Raw genomic sequence first — 14,889 nt, forward strand, 5'->3', positions numbered from 1 at the left:
ATGTCACCTCCGAAACTTCATTTTTCATTCTTGGTTGTGATGAAGTTTACAGCTTTTTAACCGGGAAAAAAGAAGAGGTGTACAAAATCTGTTTGTGGGGCTGCTGCCTGGTGGAGGGGCTGTTTTGGCCATGTGGGTGCAGAGGTCCAACACACGGTGGGCTCTTGCTTGGTTCATTGGTGAAGCAGTGGGATATTTGCTCAGTTTGGCACCTTGTAGTCAGACACTGCATCTGGAATGGGGACAGGGCAAGCAAGTTTGTCCTCAGTTTGTAGAAATTAAAGCTGTGTGGGAAATGCCTTGACCTATTTTTTATCTGGTATTTGCTGGCAGAGGTATTTTCCCTGGGAGGCTGGTTGATTGAGGTCAACCAGGTTTTATGGCTGCTATAAAACATCAATAAAAATGGGCCTTGCTGACTATACAGAGATTTAGACAACATGTTAAGAGCTTCTTTTGATTCTGTTAGATGCACCTTTTGTCTAGGAAACTGAAAGATGGTCTTCATCCTAATAAATTGAAATAAGTCCTGTTGAGGCATGAAAACAGACTATTGTTGTTAGAAAGTCTGGGCAAATCAATGTATTTATCCAATAAATTAAGTTTTCTATTTTTTTTTTTTAGTATAAAAACACAGTAAAATGGTATTAAGAATAATATTTGTCTCAAATAAATAAAGAATCAACAAGATATAAAATTTCATAGTACCATCTTTTAAAATGCCTCATATTGTCCTGCTGAAAACTTAGGTAATTTCATAGATAACACCATATTTATGGCTCAAATAATAAATTTGATATTTAGCTATATATATTTATATAGCAGCTATAGAGGTTTTTTTATTTTAAGGTTGACTTTACTTTTTGTGTGCTTTTTATTGAAAGTCCAAGAATCTTTTTTCTTTTTTAAATATACATATACACACACATATATACCTATATAAATAAAAAATATTAAAAAATGCCCTAAAAGATAAACCTTCCAAAACCATTTTCATCTATTTGACATCATGGTAGAGAACAAAGATATATGTTTTATAGTTGGATTTATTGTTTACTGATGTATTTGAAAAGCAATATACAGTAATATATTTTCTTGTTTGTCTGGATAACCGCTAAATAAATCTTGTTAGCCAAAAAAGCATACCCATACCCTTAGGGATCAGCTACTCTGGTGTTAAAACTCTGCTGAAAATTAACCATAATGACAGGTCCTATATCTCAGTGGCACTTTAAAGCTGACATCCTGCTACATGGATACAAAAGATGATAATTTTAGAGGAAATTTTTGGGCCACTGATATGAATTGCCTTTAATAAGAGCTGGCATAGTATTGCCCGTTGTCAAAGATGACCCAGGGGGAAGAGTTTATTAGTGCGTTTCCTTCTAAACTGGAAGTGACAGGGCATGCTTGGGGCCCTTTTGTTGCTGTTTGTAACAAATGAAAATTTCACTGCAGAATTCTTATACTGAAGAGTATTGATCTGTGTGTTCTCACAGCCAGAGGAGGGGAAAAAAACAATGAAACACAATTTACTTTGTCATGGCTTTAGTATTGCTTCCAGATAATTCTGAGTAACGATAGGGTCTTTGGTTTGTAGAAGCCAAATTTTATTGACAACACTGTTTATTAGAGAGTGAGGGATGAGGAACAGGAGTTGTTGCACAGTAACTCAAAACCTTGGTGTTTGCATTCCTGGCCAAGATATGGATATATCTTGGGATATATCTCATGTCTATACAGACGTGTGATACCATAATGTAGGTGTAGAGACGTCTGATATTTTCCTGATGAGCAAGCTATAAGTTAGTCTTGATTAGTAATGAAAGTTTATAGTTCTATAATGTACATTATGTTGAAACATCTTTATTTCATTTTGAGCTTTAGCAGAAGAATTACTTTTAGTGGAGTTCTAAACTCTATTACAAATGTACTTACCTGGGAGGGATGGTATACGTTTCAAGACCTTGAAAGAGATAACTCAATTACTCTGATTAGTTTTTTGAAGAAAAATTGAACTAGGATAGGATTTGTAATTAAATTATGAGGTTTTACCAAAAGTAGTTCCAGTCAATGATTTAATGGCTCACCTTTGTATAGAGCTGGTCTTCAGCTCCCAGCTCAGTGGCTGCACTGTATTGACTTTTTTTACATGGTTTCTATGGCACTGCTATTATTCTTGGATGCATGTAGGAGTTTTTTCCTTTCCCCTTCCTTTTACAGGAAGTTTGGTGTTGTCATTACTGTTAGTTGACTTACCCTCCTGAATATGTCCATCAGATTAATTGTCTGTTTATATTTTCCCTGGTAAATTGTCAATTTCTGGGAAGGGAATTTCTTGAAGTCTTCAGGATTGTCTGCATTGGAACTTGAAGGAGATGCTGGGAGGAAGAAACAGTATTTGTAATAGGTACGAGTGAACAAGAAGCCACTGATGGTTTCTTTCTTTTTTACTTCTTTCTTACTTGCTTTTGAGAGCAAGTGCATCTCAAAGTCTCTGCTGCTTAGTGTGCAATTGTAGACTCCTACAATTGTGCCCAAAAGAAGTGTCCAAAGAGATCACCTGTGCCTTAGCGCTCAGGTGTATATTTGATATTTACAACTGTGTAGCCTTCCCGAGTTGCAGTATCAAATCTTCAGTCGGTAGAGAGCTTTGCCCCATAATCAGTTCTTGTACTGCTGCATTGTTCTGTGCTCTTAAAAATGTACTGGAATCTTTCTCTGAAGTTGTCAGTATTTGCCAGAAAAGTTGTGCATCAAGAAACGAGGTAGTGTCCAACACAGCAGCTGTGATCAGCTTCTTAGTTGACATGATGTCTTAAAAGTGGGTGTAAGATGGGGATGAAGCTGATGTTACATTCTTATGTGGTTAGTTAGCAAAGTAGCTGCACATTGTCAGAAAAATAATTGTACAAAACTAGATATCATGCTATTACATGCTGCAAAATCAGCAGGAAATATGTTGCACTTTATTTTATGTAGTGGATCTTGCACATATGATTTTGAAGAAAATGTTTGTTAGAATTAAAGATAAGGTAGAAAAATAAAGGCTAAAAACCTTGAAATGTATGAATCAAATGTATAATTTGTTAATAATAATAACAATGTGGAGAGTTCTGGTTCTAGTGGTAAGTTTGTAAGTTTTATTTGAGCCATAAATTACAGCAATTTTTTAGGGTTTTACTACATGATTTTTTTTGCTTTTAATATTTCTTCATCCAACCAAAACATCTCTTCTGTGCTGGGTTCAAAGCAAGGGGAGGTCTCTGCCTTGAATTCTAGTTTCAATATGGAATTGTCTTCATGCACCTGGTAAATCCAAGTTAGTCACAGCAGACAAAGGCAGTTTTCCTCTACCATCTTCTGAATGTTCTTCCAAAAATCCTACGTTCTGATGAGCTGACCTGTTTCTAGGCATCTGACCTGTTTGTATGAGTTTGTGGATATCATTATTTCTTGTGTTTGATTTGACATTGCAAGAAGTCTCTCTTCTAAGTAATCAGGTTCAAGTTTTGGTGGGATGTGTGATTATGTTTGACTCTTTGTAAGCCTTATTGGGCTGGTTTGCCATCAAAAGCAGTTCCTGTTACGCAAGCCTGGCAGTGATTTTTCTACCTTTCTTGTCTGAATCTCTTTAGGGATTTCATATAGGAAAGCTAGTAATTTGGCTGGTTCCTGGTGATGCTAGAACGCTGTGAAGATGAAGCTTGCCCCTGGCAAGCAATTCTCATGGGAGCATTATTTTTTTTCTCTTACAAGAAAGCTTTGATATATTTCCATTTGAGAAAGCTGTGGACTGAAATGCACTTTCCAAATTTCACTTGTGCTTGTTTTGTCTGGAAAAATAAGTGAAATCTCGAAGCTTGCTTCAGATGTGTGTATTCAATTTTGTGACTTGGTTTATTTGTTCAGTATAATAACAGACTTAAAATATGTCAAGGAGAGCATTAGGTGGCAGGTAAAAAGTTAATATATCAAGTAGCCTGAATTTATATTTCCTACTTGCAAATGGACTGAAGTATTTTAATACCAATTTTACAAAGTGTCCCATATTTCTGCCCTCCATTATTAAGTTCTCTGATAAATAGGAAATTTGTAAAACAAAAATTCACATCTGGTGATATTACCCACCATCATAAATATTAGACAGTTCAGGTTATTAGAGATGCTTTGTAGTTTGTTCAGAAGTTCAGTTTCCAGGAGACAATGGCTTTGGACTGTATCTTTGCCAAGTCTTGAGGAGGGCCATTGGTGTGTGTTTTTCTGAACTTACTGAATTTCAGACCAGAGAGGAAATTGAGAAGAGAGATTTTGCAGTTGAAGTTATTGAAATCTGTGGGCTTTTCACCACTACCTTGGCTAAGTTTCCTTTTGAATCATCAGCAGACTTCAATAGAGGCATGCAAATACTTTATTTTTGTCAGAAGCCCCCTGTGGCTGTTCTTGGTTCATAAGATGCATTCCTGGAGTATTGATATTAATACTGGTACTCTTCTGGACACTCAGCTCATCTTCAAATTACTTTATACTCTTAAGTTTCCTCATTAGTTGTAGCCTAGTTCTCTCATGGCTGTATCCCTGCAAGAAGAGCAGATGATAATGTCATAATTACTTTGCAGTAGTTAGAGAAAGAAGGAAATTATTTTGTGAAGTTTCTCTAAACCTTGTTAATAAAATGCAAATTATATTTTGAGTGTATATTTAGGTATAAGCATTCGTCAGAGAGTCAAGGATCCAATTAACTTGATCTTTTTGTGGCATTCTCTGGTTTTAATTTCTCTACTGTATTAAGATCTTATCCTCTTTTAGTAGGTTTAACATGTGAATCTTCCTATTTTTCAATCCTCTGTTTCTTACAGCAGGTAAAGAGAGGCTTTCACCCTCAAGTCAAATCTTGCCTCCTTTACATAAAAAGAATGAAATGCCTCAGAAAGTCTTTATGCTCATAATGAATAAATCGAACGAGATAGGAGTCTCAGTTTCGTCATTCATCTACATATCAGAAAGGAATAGCAGCTTCACTTTCTGCTCAGGCAATTCTTCTGTGGAAGTAACTCTGCTCACCTCCTTTGCTCAGGAGATATTTGTCTCTGGTTTATATAATTAATAGGTGCATTGCTCATTTTCTTCAGGAAGTGTAGGAAAGCTCCTTTTGCTGGAGAAGCAGGAGAAAATAGTTTTGACAGGATTTTTCTAAGAAGCCAGAGAGACCGATTCACATGAGGTTAACAGAAAAGCCAGGTATTTGGCATAGGCTCCATTCCATCTTTCTGTGTTGAGCAATCTTGGCTGCACAGGTTTACATTTGAAATGAAAATCACCGGATGGCTGAGATCGAAAGGCACCTCTGGAGGTCATCTGGATCAAACTCGCCCTACTCAAGCAGAATCACCTAGGTCCTGTTGCCCAGGATCATGTCCAGATGGCTTCTGAAAATCTCCAAGGATGGATATTTTGCAGCCTCCTTGGGTAACCTGTGTCAGTTCTCAGGCACCCCCACAGTAAGAAAAAATGTTTCCTGCTGTTCAGATGGACCTTCCTGTATTCTACTTGGTGCCCATTGCCTCCTGTTCTTTCACTGGGCACCACTGAAAAGTGCCTGGCTCTGTCCTCTTTGCACCCTCCCTTCAGGTTTTTATACACATTGGCAATATCTCCCTGAGCTGTCTCATCTCCAGCCTGCTCTTGAAATTTTTCTAATGTGAGCTGGTGCTTTATTGTAGTTCTGATATGTTCTTCAGGAAGACCCAAAACATTGAATGTAAAGCACATATTTGGCTTTTACTTCATAAGACATGAATTTTGTACTGCTTGATATAGCTAAATTAACATTTTCATTAGGCAAAAACTAGCAATTTCAGTGTTGATACACATCTTCTTAATGTGTTCTCCAAACTTAAAGGTGACTGCTCTGGATCGGAGCAAAAACCCAAATCCTGTAGCTCTGTGTCCTGCCCCAATAGCCAGCGACTGGGGCAGAGTAGCAGAGAAAAGTAGATGTAGAAGCATCCTTTGCTGACTTAGGATTTTTCTATCCCAGGGGTCTGTGGTTCAGACATTGTCCAAGTGAAGGGCAATACCCTCTCAGCCTGGACATAGGTGTTTTGCCTTAGTTTCTCACTCAAAAGCTTGCAGAACAGATTAATGATTACCTAATTCACTTGGTGCAAGGGCGTTTTCTATTTATAGTTTTCCTTGTCTGATGTATGTTTTTCCCTGACATCCGTGATGGATGTTGATGCTTTGTGGCACTTTTGTTCACAAGTCCAAGCAGCATGAGTTCCTTTTGTGTTTTCTGCAAGGCTCCATACTGCCTGCACGAGAGCACATGGGATAGCTTCTGTCAAAGTCCTCTCTTTTCTGCTCTCTACCCAGTGACAAGAAGTATGATGGGAATACTCTTCACAGACTCTGGGTGGAAATCAGAAAAAAAGAAAAAAGTGGAGGAGGAAGGCTAGGGATGCTGACAATTAGCTGGATCGATGTTTGCATGGCTATTTCTGCTCTTTTCTGAGGGCTGCTTTTCTATATGTCAATATAGTTGCATTTCTAGGCACCTGATCACATTTAGAGCCCCATACAGATTTTCTTCTGTCATTCCTAATTAGTAGGTGTGACACTATTTTGTGTGTCATTAGGTGCAACACTACTTTGTGTCCAGGAATGAACTTGTAGCAGGCCTGACTAGTTTTCTGATGGCTGTCTTTGACCATGTTACATAAACCTTCAAGCAGGAATGTGCTTTCAAAGCAAATCTCCAGAAAAGGGCCCTTCCCTGCTTGCCAGGCAGTGGACTGCTACTTGTTCTTGTCAGCTCTGGTGGAGACTTTGCCATGGCTTGGCAGCAAAAATAACAGCTGCAGGGTCAATGAAAATCAGTAGGAGCCTATAGTGGGTGGTGACCTGGGATGATCTTGACCGAGTAGCTCACAGTTGCAGAGGAGTTAGCTCTGTGCTGTCAGGCTTTGTGCTGCATTTAGGTAATATTCCTCATGGGTTTTCTTCCTCCGTGGCAGACCAGGTATTATCAGCCCCCTTACAGGCAGCATAAACTGGGTATCACCTGCTCTGCCTAATCCAGCAAAGCTGAGACATGATGCAGCTTCACTCAACCTGATCCAAAATGGTGTTGCTGGTGGTACCACAGATGTGGCATCAGTGATTGCATGAGTGAGATCTCACTGTTTAGGTGCTCTCCTATAGCTCTGCCCTTTTCTCATGTGCCTCCTTATTGTGAACTTACTTAAGTTAATCCAAACACCAAATAAAGCATTTGGGAAATTAAAATGTAATCACTTTAAACAGTGGGATTCTTGTTGGCCTTTAGGCTTGATGGGAGTCAGTGCAAAGGAAAAAAAGAGGCAAGGGAAAAGCTTTTGGCAGGTGTGACTTCAGTGAGGAAATAAGGGGTTTCTTTGTTTCTTATATCTGTGTTTTATCCAAGCGCAGTTACATGAAGATCATTTGCAGTAAAGTGATTTTTCTCATCGTAATTAGAGATGTCTCCAGACTGCCCCACCACATCACTGCTGTATTTCACTTGGATAATTTCCCTTCCAGTATCTGGTCTGTCTCTACATTTATTTAAATCAAATATTTCATTTGAATACTGCAGCTCAGGATGGTCTTTCTCAGTTTAAATGCCACTGACATTACCATGGAGGTTAAAATATTTACTTAAGTATAGACAAAGTTCTGTTACTTGCCATCATTTTCCAGTTTTGGGGAGGGGAAAACCCCTCTAGGTTTGACATCTCTGTATTGTGCAGAGTTGTTAAAAAGGGTGTCGATGAGTAGATGCATGGTAATGATGAAAAGGAGTACATTTGGAATTCAACATAGATGGCAGAAAATGTAGGATGTCAGAGAAGCCATATATTAAAGGGAATTTGAATTGGAAACTGAATCCCAACCTGCCACTGGGGCATTTTGATCATTTTGATTTATTAAACTTTTATAACAGCATTCAGACAAGGCTGAATTAAAATGCTTACTCTTGGGTGGTTTATGGTACACAAGTCATCATGCTAGTGAAGTCTCACCATGATCAATGTAGAGTTAATTTAAGTTGCTTCTTTAATGCAGGTGCACCTGTGTGCTTTAGTAGGTATTTAAAAATCTAACAGTGTTCTAATGCTGAATCACTTAACAAAAATACAAAATGAAGCCTCACTGGCATTTATTTTCAGCTGCATTTGAGTGAATCTTGCTATTAAATTGTAGTTGAACTGCAGGAAAACAAACTGCATATATATTCCTATACCAATTTTATATATTGATAAATGTACACACATTATAAAATGGCTAGCAATGAAAATATAGCCATTTCCTTGAAAACAGGTCAAACTGCTAAAGACATAGGTGCTTGCATTGTACCATTCTGACCATCTCTCATCCTCAGCAGCTGTACATAGTCTCAGTGAGCACCGTCCCTGCAATAAAAAGAAATCAATTACTATTAGAGTGGCACTGCAGGTTAAAGGCATTACAGGTTCACACTCAGTTTTGCAGCAAGGAGATGATACTTCTCTGCAAATGGGGAATGATGCAAAAGATGGATGAGACAGAGTTCAAGGAGCAGTACTGTGAGGGTCTGGCACTATCATTCCAAGCTGTCTCAGAGACATGATGGATGATTCAGTGGCAAGAAGCAATAATACCCGATGATGAGAGATTCGTCTCCAGATCTTAAACCCACTGCATGCTGTCTACCTGTTGGTGTTCTAGTGGCATAATGATTCCTGATGTGTTCTGAAGAGCTAAACTATTGTACTTAAGCAGCTAATTTGGAATGTTGAATTTAGTAACCCAGATTTTTTGCCAGCTTCTAGGAAAGCAGGCAGCATATCAAACACTCCTGCACATGGTGAATTTAATTACCTCTTATTTATGTGTGGTACCTGTTGACAGAATCTTGTAAGCTGTGCTAATACGATAGGTAATTTGTTACCTCCAGAAATCACTTTCTATGTGCCCTCTGATCATTATCATGAAACATGATAAATGATCTAGCCCATGAAGTGTAAATGAAAATGAAATGGATAATTTGATTCTATGTCTAAATTGTTGCTGGAGAAGTTGTTGCAATTATTATGGAATTTATCTCATAAAAATATGCTTTGCAATTTGCCAGTGACCTTTAATCATCTTGGTTGGGGAGTTATTTGAAGATAATTTTAAAGAGATTACAAAAAGTTTGCTCACAGTAGTTTGGATAGAAATTTTTTTTCTTTCCTAAAGAGTTTTAAATATTTGTCTGTTTAATAATTCAAATTGCAGGATTTTTCTGTAGTGTTAACTGCTGGAATGTTTGCGGAATTATATAGAAAGTAGTGAGAAACATATCTGTCTCTCCTGAAGAAGAGGGAAGCTTAGCTACATGCAGAAAGATAGATTTCTTCCTGCTGAGATGCAGTGTTGAATTTGGATGTGTTGGTTTACTAGAGAGCTTGTCATTGAGATTGATATGGAGCTGCTAACAGGCATGTCTTGAAGAACATTTAAGGAGTGTTACAAGGAAAATGAATGTGTTTCTCTCCCCTGTTCCCCAGCTATGTTCACGGTGCTAATGGCAGAGTCTTGTCCTACTTGCTTCATGAGGAAGGATGACACTGTTGCATTAGGACTGATATTTGAATTTTCATTTCTTCCCAAATTTTCTAGTGGTTTTTTTTTTTAATTTCTTTTTAAGCTTCTTTGTTTCCAGGACCTCATCTATAACATTTCATATAGTTATTCTGTGTCCATTTTCTTAGCATTTTGGCATACCTTCTACTGCCAAACACTTTGAGCGTACCATCCCAGTTGATGTCTGTATGTGGTAAAAAGTAAAATTTTTCACTTTCCTGAATTCTTTACTATTAAATAAAAGAGAAAATTTCTCTTGATGGGTTTGGGGACTAAACAGAGACAAAACTCAGTGAACAGTGTTAGGAAAAGTGAGAGCACCTTTTTAGGAATTAAAAATTGCTTAGAATTGACTTATGTTAGAAAACTTACAGACTAATAAGAATGGTCAGTAGGGATGATAGGGAAAAGCCTCTCAACAGTCAATTTAATGGTACATTTTTCCTTCAGGAAAGGAGGATGTAAGTACAAAAAAATCACAGAATGATAGAATTTTCAAGGTTGAAAGAGACCTTTGAGACCATCAAGTCCAACCATCAACTCTCAAATCAGCACTACCACTGTAACCCCCAAACCATCACCCAGTGCCAGATCCAGACACCTTTTAAACACCTCCAGGGATTGTGATTCCGCCTCCTTCCCAGGCCACCTATTCTAATGCCTTAAGGCCATTTCCTCTGGTCCTCTAACTACAGGCACAGCAGGAAAGATCACTCCCCACCTCACTGCAAACTCCTTTCAGGGAGTTGTAGAGAGTGATGAGGTCTCCTGCGAGCTTCCTCTTCTCCAGACTAAACAAACCCAGCTCCCTCAGCTGATCCTCATAAGACTTGTTTTCTTGACCTTTCATGAGCCCGGTTGCCCCTCTCTGAACACACTGCCTAATCCATGTGGTCTGAAAGGTGTAGACATTGCATAGTGTTAGTTCAACGCTTATAAAGCAGAGATAATTTTCAATTAATTCTAATTTTATTAATAATGATTGTACTAAATTTGCTTGGATTGGTTAATTTGAATAAATAAATGCCAGGAAAAATACTTTGCTCAATTTAGAGATTTTGTCTGTAATTTTCCATGAATAAATGAATTATAAGATAAATTCATTTTAACTTTACTTGAATGTGCCAAGCATCTTATAGTTTGTGGAATCTAGATGAATCTTTTATTCAATTTTTTCAATATTTATATTAACTTTTTGCTCCTTGTGCTTATCTGGTGGTAGATCCTGTAAGCCATATGGAACTTTACCTGTTTGTGGACATAAGGTAGAATACTACAAAGCATCAAGGCCATATATGTTTTTAGTAAAGCTATCTTACTTTAGTGAACTGGCTTACTCATTTCCTGAGAAAATCAAGAATAGTATATTGTATTGTTTACCTGACCTATTTCACCATCCAATCAGGATTAAGTCTAAAAATATATATTTTTTTTCTGTTTCACATTTTTAGATGAATTTGCAGTTCTGAGTTTATGTGAAAATCTCAGCTTTATTCTTATATTGACATCCTCATGGTAACATAAGTTGTGTTTTTTAACAACTGGAGATATAAAGGCTACTGCTTTTGAAGGGAGATGGGGTAAACTAGATGTTTCTCTTTGGCTTAAAAATTGAGATTGAAGTCTCATGACTTTTAATGCGTGCTTTGAACTTTACTCTGACTTTGAATTGTGTTGACAGCAGTTGGAAATGACTTGACTAATGATTTATTCTTCAACTTTCTGCCTCTCTTGGACTGGATAACAGGCATGTCCTAGAAAAAACAAGATACATTTAGTGTGATCAAGCTTGTGATCTATGGGCTGCATCACCAACCACTGCAATATTTTCCCCTTCTTTTTATTGGAGATAGAAAAGAGCAGCTGTTTGGCAGTGTATGAAGCACAGCTCATTTTAGCAGCTGGACATTTTCAGTTGCAGGGTGGTTTGTTGTTTTCCTTTGTTTTTTTTAATATGTGATACTCAGGCACAGTTCCTGCTTTGAATGTATGCAGCATGGTACTTGGCCACCTTAGTGTGCTGAAGAGGAGAAGACATCTGAAAGTTCTCACAAATATAGCTTGCTGCAATCCTCACTTTTACCAATGCCCTCTCTGGATTTTTGGGGCTTTCTTGGTGGTTTTTTTGTTTGTTTTTTTTTTGATTGTTTGTTTGGGGTTTTTGTTTTGTTTTGTTTGGTTGGGTTTTTTTTGTTTGGTTGGGTTTTTTTCTATTTAGCACCTCTGAGCTTTCTGTAATGTGATTTACGTTTGCCATCTTTTGTGCCCTACGTGTTGGTTGCTACTTCTATCAGTGCTGCAGAGAAAATGCTGTTGGGTAGAATGTGCCAATAAATGACAATGAGGTAATTGAAAGGTGATAAAACTGTCTGTTTTACTAGAAAGAATAGCTCCTTTTCCAAAAGGTTTTGTAAAGCAGATATAATTGGACACTTCAAGAAAAAAATTGGACTGTCTGTATTCTGGCTGGCTGCAGATACATTTAAGATGTATTTTGAGTATAGGCTTACAGACTTCTTTCCTGAAATTTGTCTTTGTGTTATGTGGGAAGCTGCCTCCACCTTTTAATTTTTTTTTTTTTTTTTGTTGCTCAAGTTCTTTATCTTCAGCTATCTCCTAATGCCATTTTAGGGATATGTTTCACCTTCCTCTTGCATTTTTCTTTCAACATGGCTGCCTAAAGAAATATTTATCTAGTTTTATTTTTCCTGGGAACACCTCCAATATCTACTTGACCTCCAACTAGGTATGTGGACTATGCAACACAAAGAATTGTGCCCTAGTGACATTTCTTTCCCCTTCAAATTACTGTCATTATCAGTGACATTTCCCAACTAGAAACACAATGCTCCTCATTTTTTCTATTTTCAATTGTTCCAGGAAGAGCTTTAGCCTCTTCTTTGAATAATATTATAAGACGTTAAAGAACTGATAGAAAGAACAGAGGCTGGCTTTTCGTTCAGGCCAAATCAAGTGATGGTTTCAAGAACTTGACCAAGCAACTTTCTGGAGCTGAAGACAGATAAGAATAGTTTAGTTAATGTTTTGTTTTGTCCAGATCTTGCTTCCCTTTACCAAAACAAACCCTAAAGCAGGAATTTAGTGATGTGTCAGTTCTTCCAGGTTGGAACAAAGAATTTTTTAGAAATATGTTATGAATGGAGGACAGCATTCTTGCTCTGAAATTGAATGTTTTGTACAGGTGCTATTGCTTGCATTATAAAAAATGGAGGGGACAGGCAGGGGAAAGTGTGTGCCAAACAGAATGTGCTTACAGTCACCTTATTAAGGAGACTATCCCCTAAGACATTTGCATCATTAGGACTTCTGATAATTAAGATGAACTATATTTCAGTAAGAAGACAGCCTTCTGGCCAACTGACTAAGCAGATGCCAAGTGGAAGCAAATGATGCTGAGTTGAGCTCTCAGGCAATTAACAGAAATTAATGGACCAGGTACCTACAGTCTGTTCCTGTGGGTGTCAGTTCAGTGTCCTTGCCCTTTCTGCACTTCCAGCTCTGATGACTTTCAGGGGGTTTAGCACCTGAGGTTTCCTTATCGAAATTTTGCTGGGATTTATCATCTGCTTAGCAGAGCTCACAGGATTCCTCTGGTGGATTAAAAATTTCACAGGATTCTGGAATTTTAATTAATTGAGTGGGAATAATTTTGCAATTCTTCAATGACAAGAATCCTGTTTTGACTCATAGCATAATGTTACAGAGGAAGCCTTCTAGAGGGACTTGCACTGAGTAAAGAGCTGAAACCTTTTCACTCACCATTTGGTCTGGTTTCAACCTCATTTCTGAAAAATGCATCTCCATATTGCCATAATTTATTGAAGCTTCCTAATCTGTGAAGGAATGTCTTGCATGCCCTGATTTTGACTGATTCTGTGCCTCATGACCAGATTCACGCACCAATTATTTATTTGTTGGATCCTTCCTTAAATGTAGGTATGGGCAATGTCTGTTTATGTGCAACAGCATCTGATGTTACAGCAGAGGCAACAAAGGCATGGTCCTACTTCTCTTTTCTCTCTCCTACTTCCTGTGACTTGCTATTTCCTCTTCTTTTACCTCAGAAGCATGCTTGGCCCTCTCTCCAGTGAGCTGGCTGGAGAGCTAAATTAAAAAAAAAAAAACAACAACCTGACACTGCTGAAAGAAGTGGGTGTTTTTGTGTCAGACTAGTTTACAAGTAGTAGAACCACTGGTCTGGAAAAGATGGAAAGACCAGAGAAGAGGTGGTGGCTCACTCCCCACAATGATGTTGTCTTTTTGGGTTGGCTTAGATATAATGTTAAACTGCATCCTCAGCCTGCTTTGCAGGTGGATTACACTGTACTGCAAAAATCTTTGTGCCCGCAGGGAATTGTGGCGTGGAATTGTTCCTGAGATAAATGGTGTTGTCTTGGGGGCTTTCTTTGGTAGCAGCTTCCTTGTATGAGCATGCCTTTAGAGGAGTTGATATAACAGAAAGGGGCTGACAGGAGATACAAGCGTGTTCCCTCAAGCCCACATTATCTTGTCATAGCTGACGAGATAACCAGATAGCAGAATGATAGGCCTTAATGTAATAGGCCTGAATAGAAAAAACAGCAGTAAACCTCATCTTTGGGTTGTTATGGGAAAAAACAGCTGGACTTGGGATGGAAAAGGAAGAAATCAACCAGAAAAAAAAGAAAGGTAAACAAAAAGGGAAAGAAAGAAAAAATATTTCTCTTGAATTGGACATTTAGTTTAATTTCACAATGCTAATTAGTCCATTTAAAAATAAATACAATAACACTTGGAGTGGCTTTTCAACAATATACTAATGAAGTAAGCTATTATGATTTGTATAGGTGTAATTAAATCATGGGAAAGCAAATATATCAGTGTAGTTGTTTTATCAGCAGTATTAAATGAATAATAAGATAGACAGCTATGCACATATCACTGTGCTGCTCTGAAAAATATTTGAAATTTTCACCCAAAGAAAAAAAGCAGAGGCAAAATGCATTCTTGTTATAAGATTTGTTGAATCTAAATTAAAAAATATTCTTCCACTGAAGAAAAAGTGACTGATTGCAATATCAGAAGTAATTCAAGTTTCTCAAAAGGACTTTTAAAAGGAGTGAGGCAACCAGAGGGCAATGTAAGGTGTCATAGTTCATAGAAAAGACAATACAAAGGCAAAAATAGTGTACTGAATAGCAAAAGATTATGAACTTGGGTGAGAAAAGTGCCATGAGGACTCATAGATGGAATAACAGGTGT

General features: G+C 37.7%; 1 protein-coding gene across 7 annotated transcripts in view; it reads left to right on the forward strand.

Moving 5' to 3' along the window:
- PTPRK (protein tyrosine phosphatase receptor type K) overlaps nt 1-14,889 on the forward strand; it is a 296,142-nt gene that overhangs the window by 106,036 nt on the left and 175,217 nt on the right. The window lies entirely within an intron of this gene.

The sequence above is a fragment of the Molothrus aeneus genome, chromosome 3 (assembly GCF_037042795.1).
Source record: "Molothrus aeneus isolate 106 chromosome 3, BPBGC_Maene_1.0, whole genome shotgun sequence".
In the NCBI taxonomy this organism is placed as follows: Eukaryota; Metazoa; Chordata; class Aves; order Passeriformes; family Icteridae; genus Molothrus; species Molothrus aeneus.